The sequence below is a fragment of the Salmo salar genome, chromosome 04 (assembly GCF_965601325.2).
Source record: "Salmo salar chromosome 04, fSalSal1, whole genome shotgun sequence".
Taxonomy (NCBI): Eukaryota; Metazoa; Chordata; class Actinopteri; order Salmoniformes; family Salmonidae; genus Salmo; species Salmo salar.
The window spans coordinates 58,437,123-58,454,270 of record NC_138294.1 but is presented as its reverse complement, the minus strand read 5'-3'; the positions used below and the strand labels follow the sequence as shown (position 1 = coordinate 58,454,270).

The window sequence follows — 17,148 nt, the reverse complement described above, 5'->3', positions numbered from 1 at the left end:
CAGAACGCCACAGGATGTTTTTGTGTTGGTTAAGGGCAGTGAGGTCTGGAGAGAACCAAGGGCTATATCAGTTCCTGGTTCTAAATTTCTTGAATTGGGCATGCTTATTTAAGATGGTGAGGAAGGCATTTTTTTTTTATAACCAGGCATCCTCTACTGAAGGCTAGCTTTTTCAAGCAGAAACTAGCTTCCTGCAACACAAACTCAAAAAAGTTCTGGGACGCTGTAAAGTCCTTGGAAAATAAGAGAACCTCCTCCCAGCTGCCCACTGCACTGAGGATAGAAAACTCTGTCACCACCGATAAATCCACCATAATTGAGAATTTCAATTAGCATTTTTGTACGGCTGGCCATGCTTTCCACCTGGCTACCCCTACCCTGGTCAACAGCACTGCACCCCCCACAGCAACTCGCCCAAGCCTTCCCCATTTCTCCTTCTCCCAAATCCAGTCAGCTGATGTTCTGAAAGAACTGCAAAATCAGCCGGGCTAGACAATCTGGACCCTTTCTTTCTAAAATTATCTGCAGAAATTGTTGCAACCCCTATTACTAGCCTGTTCAACCTCTCTTTCGTGTCGTCTGAGATTCCCAAAGATTGGAAAGCAGCTGCGGTCATCCCCCTCTTCAAAGGGGGGGGACACTCTTGACCCAAACTGCTACAGACCTATATCTATCCTATCCTGCCTCTCTAAAGTCTTCAAAAGCCAAGTCAACAAACAGATTACCGACCATTTTGAATCCCACCGCACCTTCTCGCTATGCAATCTGGTTTCAGAGCTGGTCATGGGTGCACCTCAGCCATGCTCAAGGTCCTAAACGATATCTTAACCGCCATCGATAAGAAACAATACTGTGCAGTCGTATTCATTGACCTGGCCAAGGCTTTCGACTCTGTCAATCACCACATCCTCTTTGGCAGACTGAACAGCCTTGGTTTCTCAAATGATTGCATCGCCTGGTTCACCAACTACTTCTCTGATAGAGTTCAGTGCAGGGGCGGAAATCCCGGGGGGGACGGGGGACACACGACCCCCCCATCCTGGGAAAAATATGATTTGTCCCCCCCAATATATCACTGAAACATAACTATGTAATTTAAATAATATTAATAATATGCAATGAAAGCAATTGTGCTGATTATAGACACTTAATAGCGAGTTTTTAAGTTTCAAAAGATTGCGACCCCCCCACCCTTTGCCTCACAATGGTTTGATCCACTGCCAGTTCCTTAGCTTGCTAGGTAACAGAGAGGTCGTATCTACTGTCTGAAAGGCACTCAATGCACGTAACTGACGTGAGGTTAATCCAGTCAATCGCGCACACACACTAGCTGAATATGCAGAGCTAGCGCGCAAATATTAACTTTTAAGCTAGCTAGTACCTATTCCATTTATGTGGTGTCGTCAAAGATGGAATCTTTGCTATCGTCAATTTATTCCAAGATCAGCATGCAGATGATGTAAGTTAGTGCTTCAAAGTCCCTGTGATAAGGTTAGCGATAAACTGAAATCCAAACTGAACAGAACTACACTCTCTTCTACCATTGTCTTAAATATATTTAATGGTCTCGTTGCAAAAGCTAAATTGTCGCAAGGGAACTTTTATTTATTTATTTTATTTCACCTTTATTTAACCCGGGTAGCAAAGATTATAGCTAACACCACTGAAACTGAATTGGTGCTCGTTAGCTTTGCAAATTCAGCTATTGTTGGAAGCCAGCCAATATGAAACAAACTATTAAAATTACAAAAGGTTGCAGCATATGTTGTGTAAATGGTGAACTCATAAAGCTGTCAACTCTTGTCATTTTAATCCGTTTCACATTTGCTAGCTACCTTTTAGATCGAAGCCCAAATGGAATGATTGAAGATGATAGAAGCCCATCTCCTACTGTAAATAACCTACACACTGTGTGTGTAGCCAGCCAGCCAGCCAGGTAGAAAAATGGCATAAAAATAAAAGACGGACATCAGAGTATTTTTCAATACACCAAAACGCATAGTAAGAACCCTAGTAGCCTAATATCTCAAAGACTAGTTGATAAAATGTTCATAAGAAAGAAATGAAATTCTAATGGAAATGTTTCACAATGATGTCATTAGGCAGAGCAGGCAACAGATGGCACACAGACAGCAGAGTTGGGGACAGATATGCAGGGACAGACTGGCAGAGACAGGGAGTCTCAGGTAAGTTTGTTGAGTCTTTGTTTGGCAACATTATGAAAGGTTCTCAATTTTTTGGACTTGTAAAATAGGAACATAATTGGAAAATGCCATGGATACCCCCACTCTCAACTTAAACTGGTGACTGAACTAAGATTTGTTAAAGGCAATGGTATTGCTGTTGTGATTAGTTGTGTAGTTTTGGGTACCGGTAGTTAGGAGTACGGCAAACACCTTATTTCTTTGGTTCCTCAATATACATTTACCATATTACAATGTAGGCTATGTGTTACAGCACTACTTTTGGAGTCCCCCTCAGGAATTGCTCTTGAGAAAATTTCATGTAATTGTCCCCTCCAAAGTTGATATCAGATTTTTGCCCCTGGTTCAGTGTGTCAAATCGGAGGGCCTGATGTCTGGGCCTCTGGCAGTCTCTATGGGGGTGCCACAGGGTTCAATTCTTGGGCCGACTCTTTTCTCTGTCCACATCAATGATGTTGCTCTTGCTGCTGGTGAGTCTCTAATCCACCTCTACGCAGACGACACCATTCTGTATACCTCTGGCCCTTCTTTGGACACTGTGTTAACTACCCTCCAGACGAGCTTCAATGCCATACAACTCTCCTTCCGTGGCCTCCAACTGCTCTTAAATACAAGTAAAACTAAATGCATGCTCTTCAACCGATCGCTGCCTGCACCTGCCCGCCTGTCCAGCATCACTACTCTGGACGGTTCTGACTTAGTTAGACTGTAAACTCTCCTTCCAGACTCATATCAAACATCTCCAATCCAAAGTTAAATCTAGAATTGGCTTCCTATTTCGCAACAAAGCATCCTTCACTCATGCTGCCAAACATACCCTCGTAAAACTGACCATCCTACCGATCCTCGACTTCGGCGATGTCATTTACAAAATAGCCTCCAATACCCTACTCAATAAATTGGATGCAGTCTATCACAGTGCCATCCGTTTTGTCACCAAAGCCCCATATACAACCCACCACTGCGACCTGTACGCTCTCGTTAGCTGGCCCTCGCTTCATACTCGTCGCCAAACCCACTGGCTCCAGGTCATCTACAAGACCCTGCTAGGTAAAGTTCCCCCTTATCTCAACGCGCTGGTCACCATAGCAGCACCCAACTGTAGCACGCGCTCCAGCAGGTATATCTCTCTGGTCACCCCCAAAGCCAATTCCTCCTTCGGCCGCCTCTCCTTCCAGTTCTCTGCTGCCAATGACTGGAACGAACTTCAAAAATCTCTAAAACTGGAAACACTCATCTCCCTCACTAGCTTTAAGCACCAGCTGTCAGAGCAGCTCATAGATTACTGTACCTGTACATAGCCCATCTATAATTTAGCCCAAACAACTACCTCTTCCCCTACTGTATTTATTTTGCTCCTTTGCACCCCATTATTTCTATTTCTACTTTGCACTTTCTTCCACTGCAAATCTACCATTCCAGTGTTTTACTTGCTAGATTGTATTTACTTCGCCACCATGGCCTTTTTTGCCTTTACCTCCCTTATCTCACCTCATTTGCTCACTTTGTATATAGACTTATTTTTCTACTATATTATTGACTGTATATTTGTTTTACTCCATGTGTAACTCTGTGTTGTTGTATGTGTCAAACTGCTTTGCTTTATCTTGGCCAGGTCGCAATTGTAAATGAGAACTTGTTCTCAACTTGCCTACCTGGTTAAATAAAGGTGAAATAAACATAAATAAAAATATCAATCATTGTTTTTACAACCAGTGAACAGACAGTGAACAATGAGCTCTTGCAACAGCTGCATAGTGCGGATCCCAAACCTATGGAATAAAAGAGGGGCTTTTATTGCTCAATATAATTTATGCTGATAAAAACAATCCATAGGCCTAATGGACACATGCTCAAACTTGTACACATTTTTTGGCTTTATAAATGATATATACACAACCGGTCAAAATTTTTAGAACACCTACTCATTCAATGGTTTTTCTTTATTTTTACTATTTTCTACATTGTAGAATAATATTGAAGACATCAAACCTATGAAATAACACATATGGAATCATGTAGTAACCAAAAAAGTGTTAAACAAATCAAAAATATATTTTAGGTTCTTCAAAGTAGCCACCCTTTGCCTTGATGACAGCTTTGCACACTTTTGGCATTCTCTCAACCAGCTTCACCCGGAATGCTTTTCCAACAGTTTAGGTGTTCTAAACTTTTGACCGGTAGTGTGTTTATATATAAATGACAGGACGCCACTGTAGACAGGACAACACAACCAGCAATCTTCAAGGTTGTCCCCATATTAATGTAATCATTATAATGCTTTACTGCCTTGTGCAGTCAACTGGTGTCTAGTTGTCTTTTTGGTCAGGGAATTAACAAGTTAGACCTATATTTACTGTGGGATTGACCTTTTGTGATGATGGGTGGAGGTCTTGTGATGTTGGAGGGTACTCTGTCTGGCTCCACCATGGCCAGTGCTTGGAATGGAACTCGTGGCGCCTGTTTGGGTTAGGTAATGTAAGGAGATATTCCAAAAGTGTATTTGGTATCAATATTTGGTATTAATACAACTCCATCCAGACAAATAAACAAACAAGTTTGTAGAAGTTCAGTTGTGTTTGTCTGTTAGTAAACCAGCGGTCCCTACCTGAGAGGTGTCATGGGAGGAGAGTGTGAGCTGAGATAGGTCTGGCGCGGGAACGACAGGATGTTGTTGGGGTATTCGAGTAGGTAGGAATCCACTATGGTGTGACCACCCTTAGCACTTCCTTCTCTTCACTCTCCTATCCTTCCGTGTCTTCCTTGTCGCTACAGGATGATTCTAGGATCTTGCTCATGTCCATGTTCCTGAATGTCAGGTCATCATTGCAGATGCTGATATTACCTAGATAGAGAGAAAAAAGACATTTAAAAATTAGGCGCAATTACAAAGAAGAATCACATAGGACCCAAGGGCAAGGTTGGTTATTGTTGATCACAAGAGAAACAGAAAGTGAGACAGAGAAAGATAAACACACAGAGAGAGAGAGAGAGAGAGAGAGAGAGAGAGAGAGAGAGAGAGAGAAAGAGAGAGAGAGAGAGAAAGAGAGAGAGAGAAATGCAGGCAAAGAGAAACAGACGCAAATAGATGGCGAGACAGACAGAGACAGACAGAACGAAACAGAGAGAGAGAGCCAGAAAGAGACAGAGACAGAGATAAAGACAGACAGAGAGAGAGAGAAAGAGACAGATAGGGCTGATCGCAATTAGTCGACTGGTCGATTGTTTGGTTGATAGGCTGTTGGTTGACCGAGATTTTTTTTTGTCAAGCAGTAGCAAATATACAGTGTTTCAGAATTTTTGTTACATTTTGTTACATAACAGCCTTATTCTAAAATTGATTAAATACAAATTTGTCCTCGTCAATCTACACACAATACCCCATAATGACAAAGCGAAAACAGGTTTTTAGACAACAAACAGAAATGCCTTATTTAAGAAAGTATTCAGACCCTTTGCTGTGAGGCTCGAAACTGAGCTCAAGCGCATCCTGTTTCCATTGATCATCCTTGAGATGTTCCTACAACTTGATTGGAGTCCACCTGTGGTAAATTCAATTGATTGGACATGATTTGGAAAGGCAAACACTTGTCTATATAAGGTCCCACAGTTAGTGCATGTCAGAGCAAAAACCAAGCCATAAGGTCGAAGGAATTGTCCGTAGAGCTCCAAGACAGGATCGTGTCGAGGCACAGATCTGGGGAAGGGTAGCAAAAAATGTCTACAGCATTGAGGGTCCCCAAGAACACAGTGGTCTCCATCATTCTTTAAAGGAAGAAGTTTGGAACCACCAAGACTCTTCCTGGAGCTGGCTGTCCAGTCAAACTGAGCAATCGGGGGAGAAGAGCCTTGGTCAGGGAGGTGACCAAGAACCCGATGGTCACTCTGACAGAGCTCCAGAATTGCTCTGTTGAAATGGGAGAACCTTCCAGAAGGACAACCATCTCTGTAGCACTCTACCAATCAGGCCTTTACGGTAGAGTGGCCAGACGGAAGCCACTCCTCATTAAAAAGGCACATGACAGCCCGCTTGGAGTTTGCCAAAAGGCACCTAAAGGACTCTCAGACCATGAGAAACAAGATTATCTGGTCTGATGAAACCAACTGACTAGTCAGGATCGAGGGTAAGATGAAGGAGCGAAGTACAGAGAGATCCTTGATGAAAACCTGCTCCAGAGCTTTCAGGATCTCAGACTGGGGCAAAGGTTCACCTTCTAAAAGGACAACGACCCTAAGCACGCAGCCAAGACAACACAGGAGTGGCTTCGGGACAAGTCTCTGAATGTCCTTGAGTGGCCCAGCCAGAGCCCGGACTTGAACCCGATCGAACATCTCTGGAGAGACCTGAAAATAGCTGTGCAGCGACGCACCCCATCCAACCTGCCAGAGCTTGAGAGAATCTGCAGAGAAGAGAAAAACTCCCCAAATACAGGTGTGCCAAGTTTATAGCTTCATATCCAAGAAGACTCTAGGCTGTAATCACAGCCAAAGGTGCTTCAACAAAGTACTGAGTAAAGGGTCTGAATACTTATGTAAATGTGATATTTCAGTTTTCTCTTTATCATTATGGGGTACTGTGTGTAGATTGATGAGGAAAACATTGAATTTAGAGTAACAAAATGTGGAAAATGGGAAGGGGTCTGAAGACTTTCCAAATCCCCTGTATATACAGTACCAGTCAAAAGTTTGGACACACCTACTCATTCAAGGGTTTTTCTTTAGTTTTACTGTTTAATACATTGTAGAATAATAGTGAAGACATCAAAACGATGAAATAACACATATGGAATCATGTAGTAACCAAAAAAGTGTTACTTGTATATTTGAGATTCCAAATATATTTTAGATTTTATATTCTTTAAGGTAGTTACTCTTTGCCTTGATGACAGCTTTGCACACTCTTGGCATTCTCTCAACCAGCTTCACAAGGTAGTCACCTGGAATGCATTTCAATTAACAGATGTGCCTTGTTAAAAGTTCATTTGTGTTATTTCTTCTCTTCTTAATGCTTGTGAGCCAATCAGTTGTGTTGTGACAAGGTAGGGTTGGTATACAGAAGATAGCCCTATTTCGTAAAAGACCAAGTCCATATTATGGCAAGAACAGCTCAAATAAGAAAAGAGAAACGACAGTCCATCATTACTTTAAGACATGAAGGTCAGTCAATCCAGAAAATGTCAAGAATTTATGAAAGTTTCTTCAAGTGCAGTTGCAAAAACCATCAAGCGCTATGATGAAACTGGCTCTCATGAGGACCGCCACAGGAAGAGAGAGAGTTAACTCTGCTGCAGAGGTTAAGTTCATTAGAGTTACTAGCCTCAGAAATTGCAGCCCAAATAAATGCTTCACAGAGTTAAAGTAACGGACACATCTCAACATCAACGGTTCAGAGGAGACTGCGTGAATCAGGCCTTCATTGTCACGACTCCCGCCGAAGTCGACCCCTCTCCTTGTTCGGGCGGCGTTCGGCGGTCGACGTCACCGGCTTACTAGTTGCCACCGATCGATGTTTCACTGTTCGTTTGGTTTTGTCTTTATTGTGTACACCCGTTTTGATTTTCCCTAATTATGTTTATTATTTAAACCTTTGCATTTCCTGTTTGTCTTGTCGGTAATTGTTTCCTGTTGTGTGTGAACGGAGGTGTTTTCTCCGCGATATGTATTGTCCTCGGAGAAGACTTATTGATTATTTAAGTAAACACGTTTGTTTACATTGATCCCTGTGTCCTGCGCCTGACTCCTCAACTTCTCCTAAATATAATCTGACAGAATTACCGACCACAATGGAGTCAGCAGGAGCAGCCAGTTCGCCTATTCAGATAGAGGAGCGCGTTCAGCAGCAGGCGAGTATGATCCAGGAGCTTATAACTGCCATGGATTGCGTGCTAAGGACCATGGAGAGAGTGGAGAAGAGAGGATGTCCCGTTGACCCAGCCACACCACCGCCCGGCACACCTCTGGATCCTATCCAGCCGCCGTCTGGATCCGGTGGGATTCGGCTCTCGCTCCCGGGAGCGTATGACGGAGCAGCTGCCGGGTGTCAGGGGTTCCTACTCCAGCTGGAGCTCTACCTGGCGGCTGTCCAGCCGCCTCCCTCGGGACGCGAGAGAGTGAGCGCCCTCATCTCCTGTTTGACTGGTAAAGCCCTAGAGTGGGCCAACACCATCTGGGAGGTGGAAGACCCGACTCGGAATAACTACGAGGACTTCTCCCGCCGCTTTCGGGCAGTATTTGATCATCCACCAGACGGAAAAGCGGCGGGAGAGCGCTTGTTCCATTTAAGGCAGGAGATGAGGAGCGCTCGGGAGTTTGCCCTGGACTTTAGAACTCTGGCGGCTGGTGCAGGATGGAATGAGCGGGCCCTGATCGATCACTACAGGTTGTGGTTTGCGAGAGGACGTTCGTAGGGAGCTAGCCTGCAGGGACACCACCCTCCACCTGGACCAGCTGATGGACTTATCTATCCAGCTGGATAACCTGCTGGCCTCCCGCGGACGTCCAGATCGGGGTCCGTTGGTTCCATCCTCCAGTCCCTTAGACCCAACACCGATGGAGTTGGGCGGGGCTGGTACTAGGGAGACCGGAGGGGAAACCGTTCCATGCACCAGAGGTGACCGCAGAGGACACACTGCTGGTCGGTGCTGGGGAGGTTCTCCAGGTAATCGAGGTGGTAGGCGGAACACTGGTGGTTCATCTCAGGTGAGTAGGCACACGACTCACCCAGACCCCCCCGTTGCTCACATGTGGTTATCTATAAGATTTCCAGGGTTTTCCCCGCATTCCCAGCATAAGGCGCTAGTAGATTCAGGCGCAGCTGGGAACTTTATAGATCGGTCTTTGGCCAATAGATTAGGGATTCCTATTGTTCCCGTTGATGTTCCCTTCCATATACATGCCCTAGATAGTCGCCCTTTGGGGTCTGGGCTAATTAGGGAGGTCACAGTTCCCATTGCTATGGTGATGCAGGAGAGTCATGAAGAGAGTATTAGTCTCTTTCTGATTGACGCTCCTGCGTTTCCCGTTGTGTTGGGGCTTCCCTGGTTGGCTTCTCATGATCCTATTATTTCGTGGCAACAGAGGGTTCTCAAGGGATGGTCCTGTCAGTGTTCAGGGAGATGTTTAGGTGTTTCCTTAGGTGCCACTACGGTGGAAAGTCCAAACCAGGTTTCCACCTTGCACATTCCTCCCGAATATGCCGATTTGGCAATCGCCTTCTGTAAAAGGAAGGCGACTCAATTACCACCCCATCGACCGGGGGATTGTGCGATAAATCTCCTGGAGGGTGCTGCACTTCCCAGGAGTCACGTGTATCCTCTGTCACAGGAGGAGACGGCGGCTATGGAAACATATGTCGCTGAATCTCTGGGACAGGGATACATTCGGCCCTCCATTTCACCTGTCTCCTCGAGCTTCTTTTTTGTGAAGAAGAAGGATGGAGGTTTACGCCCGTGCATTGACTATCGAGGTTTGAACCAGATTACTGTGAAATACAGTTACCCGCTACCTCTGATCGCCAGTATGACAGAGTCATTGCTCAGGGCGCGCTTCTTCACAAAATTGGACCTCAGGAGCGCGTACAACCTGGTGCGTATCAGGGGAGGGGATGAGTGGAAGACGGCATTTAGCACTACATCTGGGCACTATGAGTACCTCGTCATGCCGTATGGGTTAATGAATGCTCCATCTGTCTTCCAATCATTTGTGGATGAGATCTTCAGGGACCTGCACGGGCGGGGTGTAGTGGTGTATATAGATGATATTCTCATATACTCCACCACCCGCGCTGAGCATGTGTCCCTTGTGCGTACAGTGCTTGGTCGACTGTTGGAGCATGACCTTTACGTCAAGGCGGAGAAATGTCTGTTCTTTCAACAGTCCGTCTCCTTCCTTGGGTACCGTTTGTCCGCGTCAGGGGTAGAGATGGAGACTGACCGCATTTCAGCCGTGCGTAATTGGCAGACTCCAACCACGGTAAAGGAGGTGCAGCGGTTTTTAGGGTTTGCCAACTACTACCGGAGGTTTATCCGGGGCTTTGGCCAGGTGGCGGCTCCCATTACCTCCTTACTGAAGGGGGGACCGGTGCGGTTGCGGTGGTCGGCTGAGGCGGACAGAGCTTTTGGTAACCTGAAGGCTCTGTTTACCATGGCTCCAGTGCTGGCGCATCCTGATCCCTCCTTAGCGTTCATAGTTGAGGTGGATGCATCCGAGGCTGGAATAGGGGCTGTGCTATCTCAGCGCTCGGGTAACCCACCAAAACTCCGCCCCTGTGCTTTCTTTTCGAAGAAGCTCAGCCCGGCGGAGCGAAACTATGACGTGGGGGATAGGGAGTTGTTAGCTGTTGTCGGGGCTCTGAAAGCGTGGAGACATTGGCTTGAGGGGGCTAGACACCCTTTCCTCATTTGGACTGACCACCGAAATCTGGAGTATATTCGGGCAGCGAGGAGACTGAACCCTCGCCAGGCTAGGTGGGCTATGTTTTCACTCTTTCCTACAAACCAGGTTCCCAGAACGTCAAGGCAGACGCACTGTCCCGGCTGTATGATACAGAGGAGCGGTCCACAGAGCCCACTCCCATAATTCCAGCCTCATGCCTGGTGGCACCGGTGGTATGGGAGGTGGACGTGGACATCGAACGGGCGTCACGTGCAGAACCCACTCCCTCCCAGTGTCCCGTTGGGCGCGTGTACGTGCCGTTTGATGTTCGCGATCGTTTGATCTGTTGGGCCCACACATCACCCTCCTCTGGTCATCCTGGTATAGGTCGGACGGTGCGCTGCCTTACGGGGAAGTACTGGTGGCCCACGTTAGCCAAGGACGTGAGGGTTTATGTCTCCTCCTGTTCAGTATGCGCACAGTGCAAGGCACCTAGACATCTTCCCAGAGGGAAATTACAACCCCTTCCCGTTCCGCAACGACCATGGTCACACCTATCGGTGGATTTCGTGACGGATTTTCCCCCGTCACGGGGTAACACCACGATCCTGGTCGTTGTGGATCGGTTTTCTAAGTCCTGCCGTCTCATTCCTTTGCCCGGTCTCCCTACGGCCCTACAGACTGCGGAGGCCCTTTTCACCCATGTATTCCGGCACTACGGGGTGCCTGAGGATATAGTCTCTGATCGGGGTCCCCAATTTACGTCTAGAGTCTGGAGGGCGTTTATGGAACGCCTGGGGGTCTCGGTCAGTCTTACCTCAGGGTTCCACCCCGAGAGTAACGGGCAGGTGGAAAGAGTCAACCAAGAGGTGGGTAGGTTTCTACGGTCCTATTGCCAGGACCGGCCGGGAGAGTGGGCATCATTTATCCCTTGGGCGGAGATGGCCCAAAATTCCCTACGACACTCTTCCACTAACCTTACCCCGTTTCAGTGTGTGCTGGGGTATCAGCCGGTCCTGGCACCATGGCATCAGAGCTAGATCGAGGCTCCTGCGGTGGATGAATGGTTTCGGCACTCGGAGGAGACATGGAACGCTGCCCATGTACGTCTTCAACGAGCCATCAGGCGCCAAAAGGCGAGTGCCGACAGCCACCGCAGTGAGGCCCCGGTTTATGCACCGGGGGATCGGGTCTGGCTCTCGACCCGAAACCTGCCCCTTCACCTGCCCTGCCGGAAGCTGAGTCCGCGGTTTGTGGGGCCATTTAAAGTCCTGAGGAGATTGAACGAGGTTTGTTATAGGTTACAACTTCCCCCTGATTATCATATTAACCCCTCGTTCCATGTGTCTCTCCTCAGGCCGGTGGTGACTGGTCCGCTCCAGCAGTCGGAGGTACGGGAGGTTCCTCCGCCCCCTCTGGACATCGAGGGGGCCCCGGCATATACAATACGAGCCATTATGGACTCCAGACGTCGGGCGGGTGGCCTTCAGTACCTCGTGGAGTGGGAGGGGTATGGCCCGGAGGAGCGAAGCTGGGTACCGGCGGAAGACATCCTGGATCCGTCATTAATCCAGGATTTTCACCGCTTCCGTCCGGATCGCCCTGCTCCCCATCCTCCGGGTCGTCCCCGAGGCCGGTGTCGGCGCGCTGCTGGAGCCGCGCGTCAGGGGAGGGGGTACTGTCACGACTCCCGCCGAAGTCGACCCCTCTCCTTGTTCGGGCGGCGTTGGGCGGTCGACGTCACCGGCTTACTAGTTGCCACCGATCGATGTTTCACTGTTCGTTTGGTTTTGTCTTTATTGTGTACACCTGTTTTGATTTTCCCTAATTATGTTTATTATTTAAACCTTTGCATTTCCTGTTTGTCTTGTCGGTAATTGTTTCCTGTTGTGTGTGAACGGAGGTGTTTTCTCCACCGATATGTATTGTCCTCGGAGAAGACTTATTGATTATTTAAGTAAACACGTTTGTTTACATTGATCCCTGTGTCCTGCGCCTGACTCCTCAACTTCTCCTAAATATAATCTGACATTCATGGTCGAATTGCTGCAAAGAATCCACTATTAAAGGACACCAATAAGAAGAAAAGACTTGCTTGGGCCAAGAAACACGAGAAATGGACTTTAGTGGTGGAAATCTGTCCTTTGGTCTGATGAGTCCAAATTTGAGATGTTGGTCCCAACCGCCGTGTCTTTGTGAGATGCAGAGTAGGTGATCTGAGGATCTCCGCATGTGTGGTTCCCACCGTGAAGCATGGAGGAGGAGGTGTGATGGTGCTTTGCTGATGACACTGCCAGTGATTTATTTAGAATTCAAGGCACACTTAACCAGCATGGCTACCACAGCATTCTGCAGTGATACGCCATCCCATCTGGTTTGCACTTAGTGGGACTATCATTTGTTTTTCAACAGGACAATGACCCAACACACCTCCAAGTTGTGTAAGGGCTATTTCACCAAGAAGGAAAGTGATGGAGGGCTGTATCAGATGACCTGGCCTCCACAATCACCCGACCTCGACCCAATTGAGATGGTTTGGGATGAGTTGGACCGCAGAGTGAAGGAAAAGCAGCCAACAACTGCTCAGCATATGTGGGAACTCCTTCAAAAGTGTGCAAAGCTGTCATCAAGGCAGCTACTTTGAAGAAACTAAAATCAAAAATATTTTTTGATTTGTTTAACACTTTTTTGGTTACTACATGATTCCATGAGTGTTATTTCATAGTTTTCATGTCTTCACTATTATTCTACAATGTAGAAAATAGTAAAAATAAAGAAAAACCCTTGAATGAGTAGGTGTGTACAAACTTTGGAATGGTACTATATATATATATAGTGTCTATCAATTCCCTATTACATACACTATATATACAAAAGTATGTGGACACCTCTTCAAATAAGTGGATTTGGCACAGCCATGCAATCTCCATAGACATTGGCAGTAGAATGGTTTTATTCAAGAGCTCAGTGACTTTCAACGTGGTACCGTCATACAGTATGTAGGATGCCACCTTTCTAACAAGTCAGTTCATCAAATTTCTGCCCTGCTAGAGCCACCCTGGTCAACTGTAACTGCTGACATTGTGAAATGGAAACAATGGCTCAGCCGTGAAGTGGTAGGTCACACAATCTCACAGAATGGCACTGCCAAGTGCTGAAGCGCGTAGCGTGTAAAATCTTCTGTTCTTGGTTGCAACATTGTCAGCACAAGAACAGTTCGTCTCGGTTTCCATGGCTGAGCAGCCGCACACAAGCCTAAGATCACCATGCGCAATGCCAAGTGTCAGCTGGAGTGGTGCAAAGCTTGCTGTCATTGGACTCCGGAGCAGTGGAAACACTGCTCCGAATCATGCTTCACCCTTTGGTAGTCCGACAGACAAATCTGGGTTTGGCAGATGCCAGGAGAATGGTACCTGCCCCAATGCATAGTGCCAACTGTAAAGTTTGGTGGAGGAGGAATAATAGTCTGGGGTTGTTTTTTATATTTCAGGCTAGGCCCCTTAGTTTCAGTGAAGGGAAATCTTCTTTTTTTTACCCCTTTTTTCTCCCAAATTTTGTGGTATCCAATTGGTAGTAGTTACAGTCTTGTCTCATCGCTGCAATTCCCGTACGGACTCGGAATAGGCGAAGGTCGAGAGCCATGCGTCCTGCGAAACACAACCCAACCAAGCCACACTGCTTCTTGACACAATGCCCATCCAACCCGGAAGCCAGCCGCACCAATGTGTCGGAGGAAACACCGTACACCTGGCGACCTGGTCAGCGTGCACTGCGCCCGGCCCGGCCCGCCACAGGAGTCGCTAGTGCGCGATGAGACAAGGATATCCCTGCCGGTCAAACCCTCCCTAACCTGGACGACGCTGGGCCAATTGTGCGCCACCCCATGGGCCTCCCGGTCGCGGCCGGCTGCGACAGAGCCTGGACTCGAACCCAGAATCTCTGGTGGCACAGCTAGCACTGCGATGCAGTGCCTTAGACCACTGCGCCGCCCGGGAGGCCCTGGGAAGGGAAATCTTAACGCTACAGCATACAATGACATACTATACGTCAAACTTTGTGACAACAGTTTGGGGAAGGCCCTTTCCTGTTTCAGTATGACAATGCCCAGAAATGGTTTGTGGAGATCGGTGTGGAAGAACTTGACTATCCTGCACAGAGCCCTGATCTCAACCCGTTCGTACACCTTTGGGATGAATTGGAACGCTGACTGCGAGCCAGGCCTAATTGCCCAACATCAGTGCCCAACCTCACTAATGCTTGTGGCTGAATGGAAGCAAGTCCCTGCAGCAATGTTCCAAAATCTAGTGGAAAGCTTTCCCAGAAGAATGGAGGCTGGAATGGAATGGAGGCTGTTATAGCAGCAAAGGGGGGACCAACTCCATATTAATGCCCATGATTTTGGAATGAGAAGTTCAACGAGCAGGTGTCCACATACTTTTGGTCATGTAGTGTATCTATAGAAACATTTTTTTGGTTTGACTTGATTATGTACACCTGGAGTAATGGACATTCAGGAGAATGGACATTGAGAGAATGTTCAGATAGAAATGTATTTTGTAGATCAAATATGACTGTCAGATTGGAATAGTATAGAAGATTGTGTGTTCTCTATTCATTATATTTCTATCTTCAACATGCAGTTCCAGATACAGCACTGCCGTTAGTAGAAGGTATCTAATCCAATAGTTTCTGAAAAGTAGTCACTTCCTGAGATCTGTTTTCAAATAGTTTTAAAAAGGCAGTCATTTTTTGGGATCTGTATTCAAATAGTTGTAGTCACCACCTAAGTAAATTGTCCTCAAATGGTGAGGGGCTGATTAGCTCAAACTCGAATCGCTAGGGTGTTGGCCCACCTCAGGGAAAATGTAGAGGAAATGGCACAGCACCACTTCCAGAAAAACAATCATAATAATTTGGGGGGGCTGCTTCTACAAGTGGGTAATGGATTTTTTGTTGTTATTGTATATCCCAACTCCCACTGAGACCCCCACAGGGAGTGGGATCACTGCCAGGGTCACTGTTGGTTCTGGGATTCAAACCAGCGACCTTTCGGTTACTAGCCCAAAGGTCTAACCTCGAGGCTATATCTGCCACCCCCACGTTGTGGATGATTTCCACATGTAGTGGAGAAATAACAAGTATCGGAACTGACAGCTGTCAGTGTAGCTAGCTAGCATGCTAACCTTATCTATCTAACTAATGTTATCTGTTGTTGCTACACTGTATTCAAAAGACTAGCCAGCTATGGCTGGTTCTGGATCTGGATTTGTCATAAGCATGTAGGGAAAACCTCACCAAAGATGGATAGGGGAGTAGCTTTGACATCTATTGTTATCTCAAAAGTTTTGGCATCTTCCATAAATTGCGGCCGCGAATCTACCATAGAAATACAAAGAAGATGAAGCTTTGATAATATGGATAGCCTAAATTTCGAAGGATTTGGACTAGAGACACTTTTTCCTACATTGTAATGGACACGGTGCAACATTTGGTGGGCTCATGCTATGGTTCTCACAGCTAGGGGAAGTGAAATGATAGGCTACAATGACTTTGCTCAAGATGCATTGGTAAAATCTCTGGGGAAGCCAAACCCCCCCACCCTCGCCTTGCGACCGTGATGTACAGTACTAAAGGCCGAAATAATAAGACATAGGGCAGAATAAATTCAACCACAGCTTTTTTTTTAAATCACAAAACCGGATAGCAACCTCGGTCCAGCGAAGTCCACAAAGCATACTGCAAGTAGAGTAACATACATACCTTCAGCATGGTTAAGCAAGTAATGTTTCCGACATTTTCGTACTACTAAACAACTATTCATTTAGAAGCAAGGAGTTAGGCTACCTACCTCAAGTCGCAAAGAAAACTGGAGCTGCTTCCACTATTCCAGCACCATTTCAACATCATCAAATCACCTATGCTTAGTCTACTACAGTCAGGGGCGAAAATCTGATATCAACTTTGGAGGGGACAATTACATGAAATTTTCTCAAGAGCAATTCCTGAGGGGGACACCAAAAGTAGTGCTGTAACACATAGCCTACATTGTAATATGGTAAATGTATATTGAGGAACCAAAGAAATAAGGTGTTTGCCGTACTCCTAACTACCGGTACCCAAAACTACACAACTAATCACAACAGCAATACCATTGCCTTTAACAAATCTTAGTTCAGTCACCAGTTTAAGTTGAGAGTGGGGGTATACGTGGCATTTTCCAATTATGTTCCTATTTTACAAGTTAAAAAAATTGAGAACCTTTCATAATGTTGCCAAACAAAGACTCAACAAACTTACCTGAGACTCCCTGTCTCTGCCAGTCTGTCCCTGCATATCTGTCCCCAACTCTGCTGTCTGTGTGCCATCTGTTGCCTGCTCTGCCTAATGACATCACTGTGAAACATTTCCATTAGAATTTCATTTCTTTCTTATGAACATTTTATCAACTAGTCTTTGAGATATTAGGCTACTAGGGTTCTTTGCGTTTTGGTGTAATGAAAAATACTCTGATGTCCGTCTTTTATTTTTCTGCCATTTTTCTACCTGGCTGGCTGGCTAAACACCCACACAG

General features: G+C 46.4%; 1 long non-coding RNA gene across 1 annotated transcript in view; it reads right to left on the bottom strand.

Annotated features, from left to right (window-relative positions):
- The window catches only part of LOC106603581 (uncharacterized), a 29,283-nt gene extending 12,531 nt beyond the window's left edge, over positions 1-16,752 (bottom strand). Inside the window, exons 1-3 of the long non-coding RNA XR_001328442.3 lie at positions 16,426-16,752; positions 4,813-5,049; positions 4,574-4,664 (exon numbers count right to left, since the gene is read on the bottom strand). This is a non-coding gene — a long non-coding RNA (uncharacterized LOC106603581). The remainder of the gene's footprint in view (positions 1-4,573; positions 4,665-4,812; positions 5,050-16,425) is intronic.
- Between the last annotated feature and the right edge of the window lie 396 nt (positions 16,753-17,148).